The sequence below is a fragment of the Macaca mulatta genome, chromosome 2 (genome assembly GCF_049350105.2).
Source record: "Macaca mulatta isolate MMU2019108-1 chromosome 2, T2T-MMU8v2.0, whole genome shotgun sequence".
Classification (NCBI taxonomy): Eukaryota; Metazoa; Chordata; class Mammalia; order Primates; family Cercopithecidae; genus Macaca; species Macaca mulatta.
Genome location: NC_133407.1, coordinates 30,885,753 through 30,898,750, shown reverse-complemented (window position 1 = coordinate 30,898,750; position 12,998 = coordinate 30,885,753). Strand labels below are relative to the sequence as shown.

At 35.5% G+C, this 12,998-nt stretch overlaps 1 protein-coding gene across 2 annotated transcripts in view; it reads right to left on the bottom strand.

Moving 5' to 3' along the window:
- Positions 1-12,998, bottom strand: part of TBC1D5 (TBC1 domain family member 5) — a 564,710-nt gene that overhangs the window by 455,882 nt on the left and 95,830 nt on the right. Inside the window, exon 2 of one of the 2 annotated variants that reach the window (XM_015132185.3) lies at positions 3,334-3,398. The gene's annotated coding sequence lies outside the window, so the exon portion shown is untranslated. 2 annotated transcript variants of the gene reach the window in all.

Sequence of the window (12,998 nt, the reverse complement as noted above, 5' to 3'; positions counted from 1 at the left end):
TGCAAAAGAACATACATGCTACTTTTTAGGTTAAAAAAAAAAAAGAAAAGAAACATAAATATCTCTGCATATCTTTATAAAAATGAGTAAAGCCCAGAAAACAATAAAATTGGTTTCCTACAAAGTATGGGGTGGAATGGGGAGGATGGAGTGACAATTTTCTGGTATATCTTTTTGTACAGTTTTACTTTTTGGAAAAGTAAGTAATTTTCTACATATTCAAAAAATTAAATCAATAAGGATATAAAGAAAAGGGGGCACAAAAGCTGAAAGAAAACTAATACGAGTGAACTATATTCCAAATTAATATCATAACCACACTTAAGGAATAAGGAAGAAAGAACTAAGTAATTATGAGACTAGTATTTGGTTACATATTCACAGGAATGAGTACAGAAAGGAGGGAGAACTTCAAACAATTTTCAAACTTTTTTGGTGTATTTGTTTCTTATATGATTAACCAATTTTGAAACTGCTTTAGATCTATTATTTAGTTAAACAAAAGAGTAAATGTGTTGATACTGTTGGAAGCCAAGGTTCTCACTATGAAAGATGGGACATATAAATATGAGAAGCAAGCAAGAAAGAAACCTGCATGGATGGATTAGAATTAGAGAAACTGGTGTATCTCTAAATAAAAAACAATATGCAGATGTATGTGTCCACATGTTTTTCAATATGCATTTGTGTATATAGGTATAAATGTAGATGTATATGTATATATAAAGCTTATATATTTCCTACCTCTGTCCTCTAAAAGGGCCTAAAAGCCAAGACCCAGTAGCAATCAACACACTAGTGCCAAGATCTTGTTCGCTAATATTGTTCCCCACTAAAAACAATCAGAGCTTCTCAGAGAAATGGCTGCTTCCAAAGCTGGGGGAGAACATATAAAAGACAACCCTGCAACAGCTTCTTTTGTCAGAAATTAAGGAAGCACTGAAATATGCGATGGAGGACTGTCATGCACTTCAACTAACCAAACCTGGGCAATTTGAGTACCAAAAGCTCTCTGACTTCTAAGGCTGTTTGGTCTTCCCAATCTTACCTTTTGAAATTCTGTCCCATAATTGTCCTTTCCTCTGTTTCCCCTACCTAACCAGAAACATCCATCACTACAGTTGTGTCCTGTCTCTAGCACTCCATGATACAGTTTTCTGGCCAATTTTTTTTTTTTTTTAAACAAATCCACAAAGAAAATCTTATGTTCTGGATTCCAACTCTTGTACATTTATCAGAATGTTCTATGCTCACAATAAGCAACTAGAGGGCAGACTGAGTATTTTTCACTACTGTTTGCCCAAGGCCAAGTACAGAGCCTATTCTTTATTAGCAATTCGGTAAAAATTTATTCAACTGAAATGTTTAATTTATTCCATTGCTCATGGTTTTCCTCTTTCCAGCAAACACTAAGAATAGTCTATTTTCTCCCTTTCATTCATCCATCAAATCTTACTGGGATCAGTTCTATGCTCACTTTCTAATTCAGCAGTCACCAACCTTTTTGGCACCAGGGACTCGCTTTGTGAAAGACAGTTTTTCCACGAATGGGGAAGGAGGTGGGGAGAGATGGTTTCGAAATCAAACTGTTACACCTCAGATCATCAGGCATTAGATTCTCATGAGGAATGAGCAACCTGGATCCCTCGCATACACAGTTCACAATAGGGTTGGCACACCTATGAGAATCTAATGCTGCTGCTGATCTGACAGGAGGCAGAGCTCACCTGCTCACCATTCACCTCTTGCTGTGTGGCCCCGTTCCTAATAGGCCATGGACCGGTCTCACTCCATGACCAGGGGGTTGGGGACCCCTGTTCTAAATGATGACTGCTCCATCACTCCAATCCTCAAAAATGTCTGCATGTTTAGTCCCTTCGGTACACAAGGGTCATACCAGTACCATTTATATGTAGCAATATTAGAAAGTATGTTTTATGTGGCATAACATCACAATTTCGGAAGTTGTCCATATCTCTTATTTTGAGTAAGATAAATAAATGTGGAAAGAAGTCAGTCTGTGCACATGTTAAAGGAAAAAATTTAAAAGATTGTTTGTTTGTTTTGAAAAAAAAAAAGGATGCTCTAGTCAAGTAAATTTGGGAAATACTGAATTAAACTAAGTTACAACAGGTTCTCAGGTCCTTTAATACATCAGCATATAATGGGATTCTCTTATGGGAAAGTATTCAGTGCTTTCCAGATTTATGTGACCATGGGATCTTTACATTCCAAGCATCTCCTGGAAAAAATATATCATAGAACACACTTTGGAAATGTTTACTACACTATGACTGGCAGAAAACATCTTAAGTATCTGTGAACATGAGACGATGCTGCCATGGCCAAAAGAAAACACCTGATTAATACTACCAGGGTGACATGAAGCTTTCTACATGATATACAAAGTAACTACTGATTCAAATTGCAATTGCTTAAAGACCAAAAGCTTGCCGAGTTCTAAATTAACTATCTGTCTACTCCTGGGCCCCCACTAAAATTCTGGTGTGAGTTTCCACTTCCTCTTCCAATTCTTGAACTACAGATAACCAACTCCACTATGAGCACCCCACAATTACCACACACATACACACAGAAAAAATGAGAGGTCTGAATTATGGCAGTGCTTCTCGGAGTTTAATATTCATACGAATGACCTAGGAATTTTGATGAAACACAGAATCTGATTTAGTAGGTATGGGGTTAGGCCTGAGATTGTGCATATCTAGGAAGATCTCAGGTAACACCAATACTGTTTATGTACAGACCATAGTTTGGGTAGTAACTGTATAATGCATATCAGGACAAAATGTTGAGGCCTCTAACTCATATCCAATGGCTATGTCTTTCAAACTACTTTCCAAAGATTTAATTCTTCCATTGGAAAACAATTAACTTTCATTCATTTATAAAAACAGAAACTGTACACAAAACTGAAGATACACTTAAATCCCTATTATCTGCTGATGATTACGTTTTACTAGAAATGGCAGTTTCCTGCAGAGAGCCATAACAGTACAATTATCTAAAATCATTTTTAATCTAAATCTTCGTTCTACCTGTATTTCCAAATGCCCACACCAACACAGAAACACACTGACTTTCATGGCAGCCAGGAACTGTCTCCAATTTTACTGACTTACAATGCTGCAATTGTAGGCCCTGCCCCCAACCAAAAAAGACATGTATAAAGCTAGCATCTTTCTCAATGATTTACTAAAAGCAGCAGCTCATTTTAATAAAACCATCCTAAAACATAAAATTGATTGAACCAACTGCTGTGTTGGGCATACACAACAGCTGATCAAAATCATTCAAGAATTTTATTCTTACAGATTTTCTTTCAGGCTTTGAGAATTTTTCTCCCATTCCACACTTTTATCTTGATATTGGTATCACTGAAATAAAGAAAAAAAAAAGGATCTTTAAATCTATGAAATAGTTTTTAAATACAAAGTAGATCAATTCAAGAAAATATTTTAATAAACTGACTCACATACAACTTAATGTACATACAAAAGCTAATAACCACTTTTCTAGAACGTAATTTGTGTAACAAAATTAAGGGTTTATACTGACTAACCTCTTACGATGTCAAACACTTTGTGGCTTTTCCTAGGCACAGCACTGTCATTTAGCAAAGTATTACAAAATTACACAAGACACATTGCCCTCATTCCTTAACAAGGAAAACTTTGTAAAATTAGATAGTAATTCTCTTTACGCTTCTTGATATTAAACACTGAGATTTTATTTCACTAAAACATAAAGATACTCATTTCTTTGCATGTTACATGATGCCTTCATTTGACTTTTTATAATTAAGTAATTTTAGAGTATTTTTGTCACAACGAAGGACAAAGATAAGCCAATTGTTTAGATTCCTCTCCTTTATGTTGTGTCTTTGATCACTAACAATGCTCTGTGAACAGCCAACAGAAGGCTGACATTTCATAAAATATGCAGTGATAAAAACTAATACTGTAGCATCTGGGAGTGATATATAAAATGCAGAAATACACCTAATAACTGTGATCTTAAATTACAAGTTACTAAAAGCTAAATAAAAGGCATACCTAAGAACAAAAAAATAGCAAGATTAAAAAAGGTTTTCTTATACCTCTCTTTTTAAAAACAAAGTTTTTAAAATAGTTTAAGTCCATTAGACTTTTCTTACTACTCTACAACTTAAAAGCCCATTACTTTCTAAGAACAGGGTATCTGTACTATGCACCTCTCAACAACTGAAGAACATGTTACAAAACCACCAATGAAAGACCCTGTTCAAAATGCAGAGGAAGTTTTTCTTCTCAGATACTTAAAAATGTTATAACCGCTAACGAAGTAAAACAACACATAACTTTTATGACAAGATGCCAGAGAGAACATCTAAAATAAAATTTAAAGTCCATAATAATCTAAACAAATATACTCAATACCAGTATTAATACATCCTTTCACAATCTAAGCCTTAAAGGCCTTGATAAACCACAGGAAGCAAGTAAAATGTGCTCAAATATGTTTAAATAATTTTACCTTTACTACTAAACATTTGTTTTTTAATAGTAAGAAGCAGGGAAATCACACAATAAAGACAATCCTTTATTTTTGCTTTTGAGAGCAAACATTTGAATTTATCTTCATAGCATTTGGTTTAATAGTCCACCTATATCCATCAAAATCACAGTCCAGCAGAAGTGTCTTATTGTTTTTTTTTTTAATATGTATGCTAAAGGGAAATGAAAAAACAAAGGCCATATTCAGCACTTCAAGAACTCTGAATTACACTTTGACTAAAGAAAATACACATTTAAGTATGTAGGAAGCAAGTGTCCTTGTGCTTATAATTAGCATCTGATTTCAGGGATTTTACTATTTAAGGCATACTCACTACCTGTTATTCTTACCATGGTTTTTTATGTCACTTAATAGAGATAAATATTCTCTTCCCTTCTCATATTTACATCAACGATATTGAATTTTTTTAAAGCTGTTAAAATAGGCTAAACACCCATCTCAACATCACTCTTCATCTCCAACTGGACAAAGAATGGCATTACAAGACTGAGAACAGAGAAGGCACATTTACATTCATAACGTTCCTAACTGTAACATTTATGTAAATTATGTTTTTATATTTAACAATTTTTAGTTTCACTGCATATTTTGCCATTCTTTCAATATTAACTTTCTATGGTTATTACAACCTCAAAAAATCATGCCTATGAAATATGACATTGTTCAAGCCACTAGAAAAAAACACCTGAAGCTAAAATAACATATCTAAGAACAACATATCTACCTTTAATCTAATCTTATTCTCCTACAAAAGATAGCTTTAGTACATTAACTAAAAATTCCTAACTGAGTTTAGAAAATCTTCCTTTTGGAATTATTTTCATTATCTTTTAACTATTTCATATGAGTTTACATATCACATAAATGACATAAAATTCACTATAATTATTTTAATGTCAGGCACCTATTAATCATTCTTTCCATTATGTTGTCTACTGAATTTACCCAGATATACAGCATTACGTGTATTTAGAAGAATTAAGTTGGACCATTTGAAAACCTACACTTTCAAGAATAATTTACCCTATCAAAATTTATTTGTGAAGTAAGAAAAATTATAAATACCATTGACAGCAGAGGGAAAAAACGAAGGCAATTTTCTAGGTTTTCTGATTGTCAAAAAAAATGACAAACCACATTCCTCAACTGTAACTAAGCAGGTAATTATGAAATTAGCTGTAGAGCATCTTTCTCTCTCTTCCAGAATATAAAGTCCATGAAAGCTGAGTCCATACCTTTGTTGTTTAACTTTTTAATCAATGGTGCTTGAGTGTAGGAAACCAATTAAGATTTATGGGAAAAAATAAGTGGGCATTTGTAATGAACTGTACTTGGCTAAGAGAGATTCAAAGAAATATAACATGGTCCCTGCTTTCCTAACACTTAAAATCCAGTCAGCAACATAGGACCTAGACCCAAGTAAAACACAAAAGCAAGTAATAGTACAAAATACTGAACAGGAAGTGCTTTGTGAGTAGCAACAAAGCAAAACAGGAATTCAGATGATGGTGAAATCACAGTAGAACCACTGCAGAAAGACTTCACAGAGGGGGCAAGACAAGAGCTGAAAGGTGGAAAAAAGTATGCTAAGATTTAGTGGCCAAAAAAAAAAGTAGAAGGGACATCATAGAGTAAAATGCAGAAAAGACATAAAACACTGAGAAATGGAAAAGGATATGCCAATGTAAAAATATTCTCAGTATGTTGGGACCATCCTGACAAAAATGAAAGCATTTTTGTTACTGGCCAGTGGAGGAAAAAACTAGGACAAATTTACGAGAGAACCTCAAATACCAGGCTGGAAAGTTTCAATCTCTAGGCAAAGTGGGGCCAATGAAGGTTCCTAAGCAGGAGATTGTCTGGGTAAAAGCAATGCTTTAGGAAGATTAATCTGACAGCAATGCACAGGACAGATTTGAGGATAGCAGGGATACAAATTAAGAGACTTCTAAAGTATTCCAGGAATAAGGCTGCAGAAGAGTCATCTAGGCTTTTGAGAATGCTATAGAACTAGCAGGAGCAAAAACTACTAAGACAATACATTGACTAATGAGATATAATGGGTAAGAGAGAACAAGACAAGAAATTCTTAGATCTAAGATAAAGAGCCTAAAGGATAACAGGAGGGAACAAAGAATGGCTGGATCTGACTGGAGCGAACAAGTCAGTGGCAAGACGATGCTTCCGGTTCCAGATATTCACTGTGAGGGGACAGAGAGATGGAAACATAAAAATGAGATCAAATGTAGAGCTATATATTTTAGAGTTCTCTGTGAATATGTAATAGTTTAAAATCTTGAAAAGAAGGGAAGAATAAAGGGCAGAGGCTGAAAATTATACTACACTAACAAAATCTATAAAATACACCTGAGGAAATTAACTAAAGTCAAATAAAATGGAATGACTAAGATAGTTCCAGTCCGGAAGGAATAACTCAAAAAAAGAGAATACAGGCCCATAAAGAGAGTACTTGCAAAAACTTTACCCAACATTGTTAAACAAACAGGGTCTTAGAATGTACTGCAAGGAAGAATAACTTTTTATATTCTGGGGTGTTTTTTTCGAGAGAGAGGCTATGTTAGGATATAAACGAGAGACAAAAACTAAGTATCTGAGGAAACCAAAAAACTTTTAAACATATAATTTCTTATTGTTTTGTTTCACTAAAAGAAAATGCTAGAACATTTTCCTTTTAGAAAGTCCTGATTCCATATTACATGCAAAGTAAATGCCCATACAAGATTAAAAGAAAAACACTTTCATGTGCTTTTTATGCTTTATATATCAATTATATTCACTTTCGTATTTTTTCGCATCTGCATTAGCTCTTATTACTACTCTCTCAAGTTTAGACCAGTATCCATATAAACTATACACTATAGTTTTATATTTCTTAAATGCTATAAAATATTACAATGAGAAAAAAGTCTAACAAGTATTGTACCTATTTTTAAAAATACACATACTCAGCCAGGCACGGTGGCTCACGCCTGTAATCCCAGCACTTTGGGAGGCTGAGGAGGGTGGATTACCTGAGACCAGGAGTTTGAGACCAGCCTGGCCAACATGGCGAAACCCCTTCTCTACTAAAAATACAAAAAATCAGCCAGGCGTGGTGGCAGATGCCTGTAATCCCAGCTACTTGGGAGGCCAGGCAGGGGAACTGCTAGAACCCAGGAGGTGGAGGCTGCAGTGAAGCCGAGATCACGCCACCGCATTCCAGCCTGGGCAACAAGAGTGAAACTCTGTCTCGTGGGGAAAAAACTAACACACATACACACAATTTGTTGCATGGTACAGCCTACAGTAGAATATAGAATTCACAGGGAAAAAAGAAATCAGGAAAAGCCCCACTCCCTCCCCCTACTTCACCATGGGCCTAAAATAGAAAATAACAACAGAAACTTCAAGAAAAGAGACCCAGCATGAAACAGAAATGTAAATGTAAACTAAGGCTTTAGAAAAACGTTTTCCAGAGTGTAACTTTATCTGAAGAACCCTGGGAATGGCTGAATTGTATCAAGATTTAGAATTCCAATGGAAAGGTTAAAGCTTTATAATGTATAATCTTTACCATCATACATGAAGAAGAGAGATGTTCATTCACCAGCACAAGGAATTGTTCTGATAACTTATATGAATGTACTCACTGTACGTGGGTGTCTACTCTACCAAAAGATATTTAAGCTAACCAATAAGTCAGATATGTTCTTAAAAATGCTAAGTGGTTGTTTATGTGTGTTAGATTTTCTCTATGGCATATTAATGTACTTTTCCTGTATGATATGGTGAACTCAGTGATAATAAATATGTGGTGTGTCTGCCGCCTACATTTTCACTGACGGCACATGGAGTGTAAAACTGGCACTGTAAACTGAAAAGAAAGAAATTAACTTTAGAGGTATGTAGCATTGGTTTTATCTTATGTATTACTAAATCTAAATGCAGATGGCTTATTAAATTAAGGACACAAGTGTGTATAAATTAGCAAGTATCAAATATCGATTTAGCTTATTAAAATAAAATATAGAATAGAAAATCATAAATTGGTCTTTTTTTTTAGGCTGTCCAAAGAACAAGTTAATCCATTTGAATATAAATTATATTCTGTGCTTTGGGGAAATTCCAGACTACAAATTTAGGTTGAAGAATAGACATAAATGGTAATTTAGCCACTAGATACATAAAAAATACATAATTATTGTCTTTGATTAATGTAGTATAATCTAATAAACAAAAAATTTCAAAAAAGTAAAATGAAAACATTCAAATACTTTATTAAAAGGCAGCTGTGCTAGTAAAATTGTTTCTGTAACAGCTGTTTAAATAAATGTAATGCCCAGTTAATTCTTTAGTATAAAATAAAGTCTAAAAGGTAGAGGGAGGAAAAAAGGCTGTCTTAATTCCTCTTCTTCACATTTTTTGTATTTTTTTTTTTTTTTAGTAGAGACGTTTCGCCCTGTTAGCCAGGATGATCTCAATCTCCTGACCTCGTGATCTGCCCACCTCAGCCTCCCAAAGTGCTGGGGTTACAGGCGTGAGCCATGGCGCCTGGCCCCAAGATAATTTTAAAACTTATATAAAAGAATATTTGTATAACCTTGGAATGTAGCCGAATTTCTAAGGATGTTTTAAAGTAACAAATATGACTATGCAAAACTTTAAAACGTTTGTGCAATGGGAAAAAAATCACCATAAATAAATATGAAATATAGACAAAGTGGAAAAATATTTTTCTCTAATATAGCAGACCCAAAGTAGATATTCTTTTTTGTTGTTGTTGTTTTTTGAGACAGAGTCTCACTCTGTTGTCCAGGCTGGAGGGCAGTGGTGCGACCTTGACTCACTGCAAGCTCCGCCTCCCCGGTTCATGCCATTCTCCTGCCTCAGCCTCCCGAGTAGCTGGAACTACAGGCACCCGCCACCACACCCAGCTCATTTTTTTTTTTTTTTTTTTTTTTTTTTTTTGTATTTCTAGTAGAGACGGGGTTTCACTGTGCTAGCCAGGATGGTCTCGATCTGGACCTGGTGATTCATCCGCCTCGGCGTCCCAAAGTGCTGGGATTACAGGTGTGAGCCACCACGCTCAGCCAAATATTCTTAATATAAAAAGACTTTCTACACACTAATACAAAGATAGATCATTATCTCAACAGAAAAAAAGGACAAGAAATTAACAAAAACAAGTTTTTAAGGGATATATAACAAGTTGCACAAAGAAATGCAAATAAAAATAAGTTAATTTCCTCCCAATTGATGAAGACAAAAAACACGGACAATATCCAGCAGTGGCAAGAGCATGGTCATTCATATGTTATCATGTACCACTGGCGAAAGGCAAACTGGAGCATCTCACTGAGTGGTAATTTAGAAATATGATTCAAAATGTTAAATGCACTTAATCTTTGACCCAACAATTTCACTTGTAAAACTTATACTGAAAAGACAAGTGCACAAAAATTTATATACAATGATCCTACTTACAACATTACTTATTGGAAACAATCTAAATGGTTACTATTAAGAAATTAATTAAGCAAATTATAGTACATCTACTCAATGAAGTTTATTAAGTAGTCATTTAAAAGGATACCATAATGCCACAATTATTGACAAAGGAACACCTGTGATGTGAAGTACTTTTTACTTTCTTCTTTTTTTTTTTAATACTATTGACATGTTCTACAAAGACTCATGCATCTTATTTTTTAACAGCTATATTGAAACATGAATATGCCATACAATTCATCCACTTGAAGTGTACAATTCAATTGATTATAGTATATACAGAGTTGTGTAAGGGTAACCACAGTCAATTTTAGAACATTTTTATTACTCAATTCCAAAAATTGCCCCATACCCATTAAACAGTCACTCATCTCCCGCCAATCCCCCTTGCCCTGGCAACCCCAAAACTGCTTTTTTTCTCCATAAATTGGTCTACTGTAGCCATTTCATATGAAAAGAATCATCTAGTATATGGTCTTTTGTGACTGGCTTCTGTGTCTGTAGTTTCACTGCCCATTTCTCAGATAAAGTTAAAATCTTTTTTTTTTTTTTTTTTTTTTTTGAGATGGAGTCTCGCTCTGTCTCCCAGGCTGGAGTGCAGTGGCCTGATCTCCGCTCACTGCAAGCTCCGTCTCCCGGGTTCACGCCATTCTCCTGCCTCAGCCTCCCGAGTAGCTGGGACAACAGGCACCCACCACCGCGCCCGGCTAATTTTTTTCTGAAGTTTTTTTTGTTTGTTTGTTTGTTTGTTTGTTTTGAGACGGAGTCTCGCGCTGTCACCCAGGCTGGAGTGCAGTGGCCGGATCTCAGCTCACTGCAAGCTCCGCCTCCCGGGTTCACGCCATTCTCCTGCCTCAGCCTCCCGAGTAGCTGGGACTACAGGCGTCCGCCACCTCGCCCGGCTAGTTTTTTGTATTTTTTTTTTTTTTTAGTAGAGACGGGGTTTCACCATGTTAACCAGGATGGTCTCGATCTCCTGACCTCGTGATCCGCCCGTCTCGGCCTCCCAAAGTGCTGGGATTACAGGCTTGAGCCACCGCGCCCGGCTTTCTGAAGTTTTTAGTAGAGACAGGGTTTCACCGTGTTAGCCAGGATGGTCTCCATCTCCTGACCTCATGATCCGCCCGCCTCGGCCTCCCAGAAGTGCTGGGATTACAGGCGTCAGCCACCGCGCCCAGCCTAAAATTCTTATTTTCTGTGGAAGCAAATGGGATTGACTTAGGAAAAAACTGCCCTGTGACTAATTCAGACTGTCTCAGCAGTAATATCAAGTATAAATTTCATCATTTTCACTTTTGTAACTTTTGCAACAGTACAGATAACTAAAAGTACTGTTTTTCAATAACAACACATTAATACAACTCTATATTTTATACAACTGAATTTGAAGCCATTTTTCATATTATGGCTAGATTTTCACTACATATTCATACAATGAACATTTCATAGCAGTGAGTAAGAGCTACATGAATCAACATGGATAAATCTTAAAAATAATATTGAGATAAAATTTTAAGTTATAAAAAGATACATATAATAAAAAATACAGACAATAATAAATACCGACAAGGATGTAAAAACGGGGATCCTCATACATTGTTAATGGGAGTGTGTAAGAGTATAGCCACTTTAGAAAACAGTTTGGCAGTTTCTTAAAAAGTTAAACATAAATTTATCATATGACATACCAACCCCACTCTTGGGTATCTACCCAAGGGAAATGAAAAGAAATATTCACACAAAGACTTGAGCATGAATGTTCTTAGTAGATTTATTCATAATAGCCAAAAGCTGCAAACAACATAAATGTCCATGAAATGGATTGACAGATGATCAATGTATTAACAAGACATACTAGCAATGTAGTAATATTCACCAATAAAAAGGAAGAAATTATGGATACATGCTACAAAACAAACTTCAAAAACATTATGTTCTGGACAAAGTCAGGCACCATAGACCAAGTATTATATTATTCCATTTATATCAACTATCCAGAAAAGGCAAAGCTATAAAGACTAAAAAAATAAATAAATTGTTGCCTTGAATTGGGGGAATGGGGATTAAGAGTTAATGTACGTAAGAAATCATAGTGGAGTAATGAAAATGTTCTACAGCTGAGTGTCATGGTGACAACCACACAATTTGGTTAGTTAAAAAAAAAACAAAAACTATGAATTGTACACTTGAAAAGGTGAATTATACCTTTTGCAAGACACAACCTATCCCCCATCCCTCACCAAGAATAACTTTTTGAGTGTAAATTTATAGGACAGTTGTCAAAAAATAAACTATGGTGATATCTAAAGGTTTCCTAACCAAGTATTTCAGAAAAGGGGGTTGGGGGGATCAATTTTGTCACAATAAATTCAAGTGTGTCTGAGTATGCTCTGAAGGTCACTAAACTGCTAGAACACATCAACCTAAGAAAGTAAGATCTCTTACTCTTGGACTACATCAAATCCTGGACATGAAGGAAAAACAGGTACAAAACTTCTGGTAATCATCCCCACCTCTCTACTCCAGGAATAGCAAATAGGTTTCACTCACACTGAAACTTCTGGCTCCCTAAAGATGGGAAAATTATGAAGCTGCCCTATGGCTAAGCAAGAAAGTATGCCATGACCTGATGTCATAACAAGCATAGGAGAGGGAATGCACGTGAGCTCACGTATTTGCCATCCCTGCTCTAGCCCACTTTATACTTAGCTGAGAGCACAGTTATACAAACAGACCCCCTCACCTCTACAGAGAAAAGACAAAGGTGAGATAACCACAGAGAAATATAATACAGAGGATGCAAGGTGTGGGGGTTGAGTCCACCAGTATAACAATAAATACCAAACTCCACATTTCCACAAACGTGTCTCCTGACTCCCTTTAACTTCATAGAGTTAGAACATTGTTATTAA